The following is a 13152-nucleotide window of genomic DNA, read 5'->3' on the forward strand; positions in this document are numbered from 1 at the left end:
GCAAAGAGTCGGACATGACTGAGCGACTGAACTGAACTGATAAATGTTTTAGCATATGTGCTTCGTTTCATTTTTTAATGAAAAAAGGTAGTAATTCTTTTGTTGATTATTCTGTTTTCTCATCTTTAATTTCTATTGTCTACCCATCTTTCTCAGCTACTCAAATCCTCCTTGAAATCATGCCTTCAGCTCCATGGTTCATCTTTTATAACTGGCCAGGATGAAAATATCCCATTCATTTTGTGTATATGTTTATTAATTATACTCAAGTAAATGTACTTTATTACTTACAAAGTCATTTTGAATAGCCCAAATTGAAATTAATCTTTACCATTTTGGTTTCAAATAGAGCCAAACTATGTGGTCAAGATTATTTGTTGTTGTTTAGTTGCTCAGTCCTGTGCAACTCTTTGTGACCCCATGGGGACTGTAGCCCTCCAGGTTCCTCTGTCTATGGGATTTCCCAGGCAAGAATAAAATGGAGACGGAAATGGCAACCCACTCCAGTATTCTTGCCTGGAGAATCTTATGGACAGGGGAGCCTGGAGGGTTACTGGGGTCGCAAGAGTCAAACATGACTTAACGGCTAAACCACCACCAGGCAAGAATACTAGAGTGGGTTGCCATTTTCTTCTCCAGGGGATCTTCCCAACCCAGAGATCAAACCTGCATCTCCTGCCTGGTGGGAAGATTCTTTACCATATGAGCCATCAGGGAAGCCCTGGTCAAGGCTATACATGCTTTAAAAATTCAGAAGAAGGAAGAATGTCTTATGTCTAGCAGCATCAGAGAAGGATGTGAAAGGGAAGTGGAACCATTCATGTGCATTGGGCATGAGTCAGTAGGGAGAGGAACAGCAGGACATGTGCATTGACCATACTAAGAGCCAAGTCAACGCAGGGTGAGGCTCAGTTACACTTTACACAGACTAAGGCCCCAACTCCAAGCCAGACCCTCTCTGTAAAAGTCAAATGCAAAAACTCTGCCCAAGGAAATTGCATGTCATCTCTTTAACCACTGGCTCATTCACACACTCACCCCTCTGGCTTATACAAGTTTGGAAAGAGAGAGTGAAATTCACTTCCCATTTAGTCCTAAGACCTTCAGTAACTCTTGCCCTGAGTTCAATTCTGCCTATCCTCAGCCTAAGGCTCTGAGTTCCCACCCTGTTCACATGGGAAAGGAGCACCAGGCTCAAGCTTCCCACAACCCAAAGCAAAGCAGGGAGTGGAGTGGAAGACTGACCAAAGAATGGGTGGTCCTCAAAGACAGAACCTGCAAAGTGGGACCCCTCAGAGCTCCGATCAGCCCAACGGGGCCCTGAGCAACAGAACTCGTTCACTTCCATCTCTCCTAATACATAAGCGGAAGTCCGGGCTCCTCACCCTGCTGATCTTACAGCTCATGCGGAAAAAGCTGCTCACTCTAAGTTTAAAGTCAATAGAGTGATGAATAGGAAACACCAAAGGTAAGTTGGGAGAGACACATATATGTAGAATCTAAAAAAATGGTACAGATGAACCTATTTGCAGGACAGGAATAGAGAAGCAAGCGTAGAGAAGGGATGTGTGGACACAGGGTCGAAGGGGGACAGAACGAATTGGAAGATTAGTACTGACATACATACGCTGTCACGTGTAAACCAGATAGCTAGTGGGAACCTGCTGTAAAGCACAGGAAGCTCGGCTCAGTGCTGTGTGATGACCTAGAGGGGTGGCAATGGGGTAGGGGCGGGAAGGAGGTCCAGGAGGGAGGAGATGTACACATATGGCTGATTCACTTCACTGAACAGCAGAAACTAACACAATATGGTAAAACAATTATACTCCAATAAAAAAAGCAGATGAAAGTCAAAGACACCCTTAAATTTCTACACCATTTACATGCAGATGATAGCATCGCTTTTAAAAGAAAACCAGTCCCTTCTCATTACTAATCTGTTAAAATGATATTTTCTCTTTAATGCAACATTATTATAAAACTCAATCATGCAAGATTCTCAGCTTTTTTAACTCTCCTAAAAGCAAAGGTCACTAGCTACAGAGTAAATGCCAGATTTTATCTGGCTGTATGAGAACACCGTCTGGTGAGCTGATTTCAGCAAAGGCAGCTGTGCGGAGGTCATTTGTTTGTCCTGGACTTAGCCCTAGCATGGAGCAGCACAAAAGCTACAAAACAGGCTGACTCCTGCTTGACCACAAGGACCTTTGCTCAGAAAGAGCCACACTGCCTAGACTCACCTTGTCCCTCTTCTCCTCAAGACAGCCTCTCACAGAACCTGCCCTGCCCATCTCTCTGCCTAGCACAAGCCCAAATCTGCACCAGGTCAAACACAAGAGCCAGGTCAAAGAGTCTGGCTAAACCTCCTGTAGTTCTAATAAATGACATTAATTACATCCACATGCACTTAGTATACAGGTTCCAAATCTGAACTCTGCTTCCTCATTGAAATCTCTGCTTTATCAGCTTCTACAGAAAGTTCAAATGATCTAATTTTTTTTTCTGGAGTACCACAAAATTATGATTGACATTTATAAGGATACACCTTAGGCAATGCATCAAATGAAGCAGAGATGCCAGTTGACTCATCTAAGATTAAACTATGTTCAGTATGATTTTGAGTATTGTAAACATCGTGGTTTATTGGAAATGAGTAATCCTTCTAAGTGGTGCTAGTGCTAAAGAACCCACCTGCCAATGTAGGAGACGTGAGAGACTTGGGGTCAATCCCTGGGTGGGGAAGATCCCCTGGAGGAAGAAATGGCAACCCACTCTAGTATTCTTGCCTGGAGAATCCCATGGACAGAGGAGCCTGGTGGGCTATGACCCATAGGGTCGCAAAGAGTCAGACACAACTGAAGCGACTCAGCATAGCACAGTCTTTCCAACCTGCATAATCTGTGTGCCTAGAAAAGACATTAGGACATTAGACAAATAATCACTGTTGAGTTACTTATGTGCTAATATTATGTTTGCAGTGTGACAGAAGAAAGCTTTAGTAGAAAAAAAAAATGTCAACATAACTAAAAAAGACTTTGGTATGGTGGTTCTCAAAGTATAGGTTCCAGACCAAGCATCTGCATCACTTGGGAACTCACTGGAACCACAGAGTCCTGTGCCCCAACTCTGGGGCTGAGGCCAGGTAATCTACCTTCTAGCAACTTCTGCAGGTGATTCTGACATGCACTAATGTCTGAGAATCACAAGACTCAAGGGAAGCTGCAGTAAAAAAGCATCCTCTGATCAGGGCCTTGAAAGTCAAGTGAGCAAATAAGATATCAACAGACCCGAGGAAGGAAGAGAAAGAACCCAGAGGCAGAAAGGAAATCTTGTGTATTTAGAAACTAGTGGATGGTCTTGTTTGGCTGGAATACGTGGTACAAACAGGTGAACAGAAGATGATGCTGCAAAAAGCAGATATGCGGCAGGTGAAGAAAGACTACCTACTGCATTCTGCCGTCCATGAGGGGTCGATGTGAGCCAGATGGGAGGGCCTAACAAGACCAAAGATCCCATCAGGAAATACCTTTGGGAGTCATATTTGCTATCACATTATAAAATAACAAAAGATGACAGGGAAGCCAAGAACTTAGACTGACGCCTTATCTCCAAATATTCCTCTGAGGAAAACATCTCCATGGATAATCAAAGGATTCCAATTCATAAATTACAAGGATATGAGCATCTTAATTTTACATTTAGAATTCCTGAACCATTGAACTGCAATAGATCAGCTCAGAAATGACACTCCGCTTCATTTCTCTTTGTAGACTTTACCAGAGATTTTCTTCCCTGATGAAGGCAAGAAATAGAGCAAGTGTCAGCTGTATGAACAGATTACTTATTGTAATGAAAATGAATAACCCTCCAAATTTGCCTAGGGCAAGGAGACTGAACACCACAGTTAAAAGTAATACAAGAGGCTCCCTAGGACAAGGGATAGGTGATTTTAGGAAATGGTTTTAAAATCTTAGGTTCTTAAAGGCCACCAGCCCACAGTTCCATTTTGAGCATCCAAGTCTGTGACCACGATCTCTTATTAGTATCTGTGACTCTCAGCATCTTCAACTAGACAGGAAGTTCAACCCACTCATCTGTCACCTGTCCCCCCAATCCACTTTCTCATGTCTTCTCAGTTCTCCTTACAGCTTAATATTCAAGGTCATTCGTCATAACAATTCCCTTCTATACACCTTTAATGACCACTTTATCAAATTCCCTTGGAAAACCAACTCTGGTAAAATACCAGCTTTCTTTTCAAGCCAAGGCTGCACACACAGAGATGCACATGGCTGGGAAAACCCATGTATCCATGCTGGCTGGTCTCGCATGCAGCCCATGACTGTGAACCACAAACAGATACTTTGAACTGCTCAGCACTCTCTGCAATTTTTCATTAATCATTGACTTTCCCACTCACTCTCTGTTTTTAAAAGTATTTCTCATATAGTATTTGCTCTTTTCTTATTTAATTTTTAAAAAAATTTTGGCTGTACCATGTGACATGCAGGATCTTAGTTCCCCAACCAGGGATCAAACCCATGCCCCTTTGCACTGTTAAGTGCAGAGCCTTAACCACTGGACCACCAGGCAAGTCCATATTTACCCACTCTCTCATCCGACTATTTTAACCTCCCCTTTTCCCTGTCTTCACCCTCAGCTGAGTGTCTTGCCTCCTACTATGAGCTGAATTGTGCCCTCCAAAAGCTATTCTTGAAGTTCTAACCTCTGGAACTTGTGGATGTGACCTCATTTGGAAACAGAGTCTTTGCACATATAATCAAATTCAAATGAGGTTATTCTGGAAGCCTGGAATGCTGCAGTCCACAGGGGTCACAAAGTGTGGGACATGACTGAGTGACTGAACAACAACAATTATGGATTAGGTGACCCCTAAACCAATGACTGGTGTTCTAAGACAGAATTCAAACAGAGACACACATGAGACTATGAAGGCAGAGTTTGGAGTGCTGTGTACAAGCCGAGACACACCAAGGATTGCCAGCAACCCTTGAAGCCAGGAAACAAAGAGGTCTGGAGCAGATGCCCCCTCAGAACCACTGGAAGGAATCTGACCCTGCTGACACCCAGGTTTCAGATTTCTAGCTTCCAGAACTGTGAGAGAATGAATTGCTACTGTTTTAAGCCTCTGTGGTAGTTAATCTTATGTATCAATGTGACTGGGCCATGACATGACCAGATATCTGGTCCAACAAGATTCTTGATGTTTCCGTGGAGAGAAGAACATTGAAATTGGTGGACTGAGTAGAACACGTTGTTTCCCCAATGTGGATGGGTAGCACCTGATCAGGTGAAGGCCTGATTAGAACCAAAAGGCTGACCCTCCGTGGAGTAAGAGGGAATTCCTGCTGCTTGATGGATCTTGAGCTAAGACATCCAACTTTACCTGTGTTTGAGCAACAAACTAAAACTCTTCTTGGGTCTCCAGCCTTTTAGCTTTCAGACTTGAACTCGCACTCGGCCTTCCTGGTTCTCAGACTGGACTCAGGACTCAGGCTGGAGCTACAACATGGACTCTTCCGGGTCTCCAGCAGGCTGTCCAAAGGTCTTGGAGCTTTTCAGCCTCCACAATTGTGTAAGTCAATTCCTTACAGTAACTCTCTTTCTCTATATACATGCTCTTAGCTCTGGTTCCCTAGGGAACTAGTTTCTAACTTCACTTGGTTCCTGGAACCTTGTTACAGTAGCCCTATGAAGCTAACACACTTCCTCTATCTCTAGAAAGCTGATGCACAGAGAAGGAAGCATCTCTAAGCATCTGTCCTGTGAGACCCTGCCTTGCCTCCAGTTGCCATAGATACCCACCTACTCTTAGGTGTTGGTCGCTAATCAGTCCACTTGCTCACTGATCCATCCTCTCCTATCCACTCAGACACATTAGACTCTCTTTCCTTACATCACTTATGTTCTTCTTTCTACAGGATCATTTCCATAAGCAGAAAAAAAATACTATAGATTTCTCCAGCTTAAAAAAAAAAAAAATCCTCTTTGAACCTACCTCTCCTGGCCCTACTCCCAATGGCTACTTTCCCATTTATCCCAATCTGAAGAAAAACTGAGCTTTCTAAGTTTGTTTACCCTCTTTTCCAGTTCCCCTCCTTCCACACTCTCTTAAACCCACTCTAATCAGGCTTCTGCCGCATCCTTCCTGTGAACTGGCTAAACAAATATTTGCTGAACAACAGGCTGGTACTGCTCCATCCATGGGAATATTCTTACCCTTCACATTCCTATTCCTATGATTCCTAAAACCACACCTACCTCATACACAGTACATACATCATAAAACATACGGGATCATAACCCACAAGCTGTGTGCTGGAGATAAGTCTATCATTCTCTCCAGATTTCTCCATCTTTAAAAAAGAAATGCTAAGAGTTGACTCTGAACCCTTCCAGATTTGACTTTCTATGACCACCTTCCATTCATTCCCTGGTGGTCAGCTATGGTCTACCCGTGCCTGACTCATGGGGAAAATAGTCCCACGATTGGAGACTGTAGGGTGCATATATTTCTTCCCTGAAAGAAAGAGGAGGGAGTAGTAGAGATGCAGATGGATGAGAGGAGAAGGAATAAGGAAAGAAAGAAGAGTGCGGTACCACTCAGAAGACTCTTCTGTTAAAGAGATATTCATTTTTATATCCTTATCCTACAGCAGAGTCCCTTGGACTGCAAGGAGATAAAACCCATCAATCCTAAAGGAAATCAACCCTGAATATTCATTGGAAGGACTGATGCTGAAGTTCTAGTACTCTGGCCACCTGATGTGAAGAGTCGACTCGTTGGAAAAGATCCTGATGCTGGGCAAGATTGAAGGCAGGAGGAGAAGGTGGCGACAGAGGATGAGATGGTTGGACAGCATCACGAATTCAATGGACATGAATTTGAGCAAACTCTGGGAGATAGTGAAAGACCAGGAAGCCTGACATGCTGCAGTTCATGGGGTTGCAAAGAATCAGACATAACAGAGTGACTGAACAGCAAGCAATGCTAGAATAAGAGATGATCATATAAAATAACTGCTCCTCAAACCTTTTGGTCTTTAATAAGCATTCCTTTAAACATTTATGTAAAGTCTATTTTCTTCTATGTTCCATTTCTCTCAATGACAATTACTGGTAACTGCTTCTTAAGTGCTCCTCAGAACAAAGAGAATATATCTAAGGTACACGGGACAAGATTCACCTTCTCCGCTTACCCCTAAATCTTGAAAGAACCTGCAAAAATCCTCTCCATATCTATGAACCCACATGTCCTCGACCTTGATACAGAGCAGCCAGGTGTGGCTGGGTAGGTTACTCCTGCACAACAGTAGCCCTCCACCCTCCCTTGAAGGTCTGTTGATCAAGCACACGCCCAGGGAGTGGGACCCAACCCTGCTTCACACAAACTTGACCTATGGACTACCTGGGACCACGTACGGTCAGTGAGCACACATCTTCATTCAGTCATTCAAGTGACAGATAAACACGGAGCTGCTGCTCCGTGTGCACCAGGCACGGTGCTTGGTCCTAGGAACACAAAGGAAAGTAAACCTCAGTTGGTTCTAGAGGACTGTTGATGACACCCCATGGAGTAGACGGTCAAGGGGCAGAAATGGGAAAGGCACAGAACTATGGGGACTTAGTCAGACCAGTGTTCCCAAAATGTAGGCGAGACCCCTGGAGTCCATGAGATGATTTTAGGTAGCACACAGACACAGCATTACCTAGCATTCAATCACCTTGTGAGACAGTGAGGCCCACTTCAACTCTCTCTCAAACAATATCAGGGAGAAAGTCTTGGTTTGGTGCCAGTGTATCCTGAACATCTTTCTTCCACACTAATCTTCCTTTTTTAGCCCAAAGGGTATCAGCTCCCAGCTCAGAAGCTTCAGAAAGCATTAACACCTCATTAATTTTTCCCACTTTAATTTTTATTGTTCCAAATATTTACAGCAGTACTCTTGGTTCCCCATGTAAAGTGATGACATAAATGTCTTAAAATAAATGTATCACCTAAAAAAGTGTGTCAATTTAATGACAATAGAGAGTATATATTTCAGTCAGCACAGTTATGTAAAAACTGCAGGAATGGCATACGGTATCAAAATTCTGTTGATTGTATCATACAAATGACAACTGGATGAGCACCAGGCACCAGCCCTGGCTGCAGGAGCAGTAGGTCTGTGTCTGTCTGCCCCCGTGGTACTCCCAGTGCTTGGCACACTGCCAGACATCTATCAGATGTCACTTAGCATGGCTAGAATGGACAAAGGAAAGCAGAGATGCTCACTCATTGTCCAACTCCAGGAGAGATGGGCATGTAGAAAGAACTGAAAGTGAAGTTCCTGTCTGTAGATTGTTTGTATGAAGGGAAACTTGGGGGCCTTTTCCCCAGTTCAAGGAGACAGAGAAAGCAGGGCTCTGTTTGGTGAACCTTCCTACAAGTCATAGATGACTGTTGATGATACTGCATTGAGCAGATGTTTTGCTTCTAATATGGGGTCCCACAGAGTCAGACATGACTGAAGCGATTTAGCAGCAGAGGCAGCATTCCCATTAATTTCCTAGTCATACTGACTTTTGTTTGTTTTGCTTGGCATTGTTCTATTTTATTCGAGAATTAATTGTGAACTGGGTTCTTTACAAGCCTCTCTGTTCTCAAGGTGGTCCACTAGGCCAGGCACTCTCAATGGAAACATATCACCTCCAAAGGGGCAAAAACTAGTTTTGGTGGCTGAAAAGAACACTTATTCTTTTTATGTGTAAAGCAAAGATGTGACTATAGTGTGTGTATGCATGCACAGTCCTGTCTGACTCTTTGCAACCCTATGGACTGCAGCCCACCAGGCTCCTTTGTCCATGGGATTATCAGGGCAAGAATGCTGGAGTGGGTTCCTTCTCCAGGGGATCTTCCTGACCCAAGGATTGAACCTGTATCTCCTGTGTCTCCTTCATTGGTAGGCAGATTCTTTACCACTGAGCCACCTGTGAAGTCCTGGGACTACAGTAGATAAACTATTATAAAGTACAATATATTAAAATTCATTGGGGAGGGTGTAATTAGGGGAAGATGCCTAGAAAGGCTTCTTAGGGAGAAATAATAAAAAAATAGAGTTGAGAAAACCTACTCCACTTTCTCAAGCTCAGCATTGTTGGCAAGTGGTACTGTGGGGCACGCCCCAGAGTTGTGGGATGTTTGGCAGCATCCTTCCACCCACTGGATAACTGCTGCATCTCCTAGTTGTTTTCAGGCATTGCCAAGTATCTCTTGGGGAGAAGGCAAAACTACCCCCATTACAGAACAGCTGAGCTAGAGGAAACTGTCTACAGGTATCAAATGCAGGTTGGCAGTAAGTCAGCCACCTGACCTAGGCCTCTGAGAAGAGGGACCTTTCAAGGATGTGAACGTTCTCTCAAGAGAATGAAAGGAAAGTCTTATGCATCCGAGTTCCTCCTCCAGGGCTCATTTGGCACAGTGCAGTCCAGCAGTCTCCACTAAATCACACAAAATATTCACTAGTGACTCTAAGAGATCTTCATCAAAAATAAATGTGAGCCCAACCGATCATACACACCCTGTAACCTAAGGCCTCAAAGGCTTAGGGGTATTTTTCAACCCACTCAGCAAGTTCATTCATGAGCTTATATTTAGACCCTCTTAATACTTCAACCAAAATGAACAGGTTCAGAGCACCCTGCAGTAAGTGAATCAGCACTCTTAAATTGGATTAAGATTTTTAAAAGAATTGGTAAATCAAATGAAAGTAAAATAAATCTCATCAACTAAAGAGCAGGCTTATAAGAGATAGTGAAGCATTTTATACAGCAGAAAGAAGGATTTAGAAGATAAATTCAAAATCCAGTCCCATCTTTTACTAACTCTGTGGCTTTGGAAAACCAAAATAATCTCCAAAATTTAAATGCTAAATGTTTTACAATTTAAACCCGAAACAGCATATGTGCTATGCTAACAGCATGGGTGCTAGAACCTAGCAGAATGCCTGACAAGTTACCCAATGAATATTAGTGCTTTTCTTTCCCTGCTTCCTTCCTCCCTCCAATGCATGTGAACACATACCCTTTGTAACTACAAGCATAAAAATGAAGAAAAATTATTAAAACAAAATAGATTAAAAAAACAAAAAAATTTTAACATGTTGGGGCAATTTATATTTTACTATTAATTAAAGTGAAGACATTGTTCTTTTATACACAAGACATCTCACCAACTGTCACTGAAATACCTTTTTTAACCTCTGCCAAGATCCACTGGATCGCAAGGAGATCCAACCAGTCCATTCTGAAGGAGATCAGCCCTGGGATTTCTTTGGAAGGAATGATGCTAAAGCTGAAACTCCAGTACTTTGGCCACCTGATGTGAAGAGTTGACTCATTGGAAAAGACTCTGATGCTGGGAGGAATTGGGGGCAGGAGGAGAAGGGGACGACAGAGGATGAGATGGCTGGATGGCATCACTGACTCGATGGACCTGAGTCTGGGTGAACTCCGGGAGTGGGTGATGGACAGGGAGGCCTGGCGTGCTGCGATTCATGGGGTCGCAAAGAGTCAGACACCACTGAGTGACTGAACTGAACAACTGAAGGTCCACCTTGATGGACTCTGCATATGGCAACTGCTGTAACTGGTATGCTTCACTTGTAAGGTCTACCCCACACTTTCAAGTGTGACTTCCTTACAACATGACTGAAGACCAAAAGAGTAACCTTTTGCCATTTCTAGTTCCTTCTTTTGTTCCGGTATATAAGCAGTATGGGGATACACTGCACTAAAGACTCTGGCATTCCCTTTCCACCACTGATTTTACCTTACAACTCTGAAATTTCCTTTGGTACAATAAAAAAGAAATTCCTCACCTCTCACAAATAGGATATGAATTTGCAGGTGATGATTTGAAGAATCTTAGAAACAGGACAATAGAACACTAGAGGTTAAAAAGTATATTTTATAGAGGATATATGAGCAGCTTCCTGATTTCCTGAAATCTATTTTACCATCCATAAACTGGTATTAATAATAAAATAATAATAATACCTCTAATTTACAGAATCACTGTGGGAAATAAATTAAACAATGCATTAAAATACCGAGTTCCGTTTCAGTGTCCTGTATAATAGCATTCAGGAAGTACTTGCTTTTATTACACTGAGGCTTACTATTCTTATTGTTGTTATTGTTCAGTTGCTCAGTCGTGTCCGACTCTTTGTGACTTCATGCACACACATGGACAGCAGCACACCAGGCCTCCCTGTCTATCACCATCTCCCAGAGTTTGCTCAGATTCATGTCCATTGAGCTGGTGATGCTATTTAACCATCTCATCTTCTGCTGCCCCCTTCTCCTCCTCCTCTCAATCTTTACCAGCATCAGGGTCTTTACCAATGAGCTGGCTCTTCACATCGGTGGCCAAAGAATTGGAGCTTCAGCTTCAGCATCAGCCCTTCTAATGAATATTTAGGGTTGATTTCCTTTAGGATTGACTGGTTTGATCTCTTTGCAGTCCAAGGGACCCTCAACAATAATAATTGTTGTTATTGTTGAAAAACAACCATTCTTATTGTTATTATTTTACAATTCTCCTTTTTATATCCAAAAATAGTAAAGTTCAAAGAGATCAATTTGCTCATAGTTACACAAGTTATTAGGAACAAAATTAGAATTTAGACTTTCACATCCCAGGTCCTTCCACACTGCTTCCTCAATAGACTATTTATTCATCACATTCAAACTCCATTTAAGAGATTAGTGTACATATTCTAATCTGGTTATCTTTTACTGCATAACAAATTACTCCAAAATTTAGTGGTTTAAAACAACATCCTTTTTTATTTTTTAATAAATCTCATAATTTGATTGATCAGGAATTTATGCAGGGTTCAGCTAGGTGATTCTTCTGCTCCACCTGATGCTAAAATGGCTTAGTGATACTCAGCTGGTGGACAGGTTGATCAGAAAGGCTTCAATCACTTGCCTTATGCCTTGGTAAGGATGGCTAGAAGGCTGGCTTCAAGTAGGATAGTTGGCTAGAACTGTTGCACATGACTTCTCCAGGATGAACTCAAAGTAGTCAGACATCTTACCTGGTGACTCAGAGTTCCTAAAGAGACTGTTCAGAAAGTCCTGGGCAGAAGCTGCTGCTGGAAAGCTTATTCTGACCCAGCCCCAAAAGTCTCAGAAAGTCATTTCTGCCACATTCTATTGATGAAATCACTAAAGCCAACTCAGATTCAAAGAGGATGGAATTAGACTCCACCTCCCAATCTCCCAATGGAGAAACAGCAGCAAATCTGTAGCCACTGTTGGTCTACCTCACAGGCTCCATGTAAACACAAATAATAATGTTACTGCTCTTGTGAGTCAGGACTCTGGAGTGTACAAACAAGGGTTTTGTTTTGTTATGTCTCACATCATGTGTACATAGGTGTGCGCGTGTATGAGAACTTAATTAACATGTAATAAATAAATACAATGCACTTAATAAAATTATATTATGATTTTATTGGAAAATGACCTTTCAGAGTCATTCTTCCAGAAATAAAAACAAGTAAAATTGATGTCAAGTACAATTTGCTCTCCCAGCCAAATTAAACACGGGTTTCACACAATGAAAGGGAAGCCATATGTTATTTTCAAAATGGCCTCCCAAGAGAGCAGGCAATAATGTGAAGAGGCATTGAAGTTGCGAAATGGAAAGACACTGTCAAAGAGGACTTATTACCTCCGAGCATAACAAGAATAATCTCCAGTCCCTTGTCTCCGAGCTATGGTCCAGAAAACCTAATGAAAATTCTAAGAGGGAATTAAATTTAATTTGTTGCTCTGGGCTTCAGGAAGACCCACAGCTATTCCAAGGGTATATTGAACTTTCTGAGTTTTCAAAACATAATTTCAAAATGGCTAGTTAATCTCCGGGTCAGAGGAAGTTAAAAAAAAAAAAAATGGACACACATACAAGCTAAGTAATTGAATTAAAGCCAACAAAAGACCAAAGATGATTTATTACTAACTCAATCTTTATGATTTAGACATTTTTCTTAAAAAAGAAACCCACACAGAACCTTTCAAAGATATTCTGGAACAAGAGAAAGAGAATGTCATTCTAAAAACTTAGATGACGTTTTTAGAGGT

General features: G+C 42.2%; 1 protein-coding gene across 5 annotated transcripts in view; it reads right to left on the bottom strand.

The window, feature by feature from the left end:
- Positions 1-13152, bottom strand: part of PID1 (phosphotyrosine interaction domain containing 1) — a 262015-nt gene that overhangs the window by 168370 nt on the left and 80493 nt on the right. The window contains exon 1 of one of the 5 annotated variants that reach the window (XM_055573667.1): positions 2692-3068. The exons of the other annotated variants lie outside the window; for them this stretch is intronic. The gene's annotated coding sequence lies outside the window, so the exon portion shown is untranslated. Of the gene's footprint in view, positions 1-2691; positions 3069-13152 lie in introns of those variants that run through there. 5 annotated transcript variants of the gene reach the window in all.

The sequence above is a fragment of the Bubalus kerabau genome, chromosome 3 (assembly GCF_029407905.1).
Source record: "Bubalus kerabau isolate K-KA32 ecotype Philippines breed swamp buffalo chromosome 3, PCC_UOA_SB_1v2, whole genome shotgun sequence".
In the NCBI taxonomy this organism is placed as follows: Eukaryota; Metazoa; Chordata; class Mammalia; order Artiodactyla; family Bovidae; genus Bubalus; species Bubalus kerabau.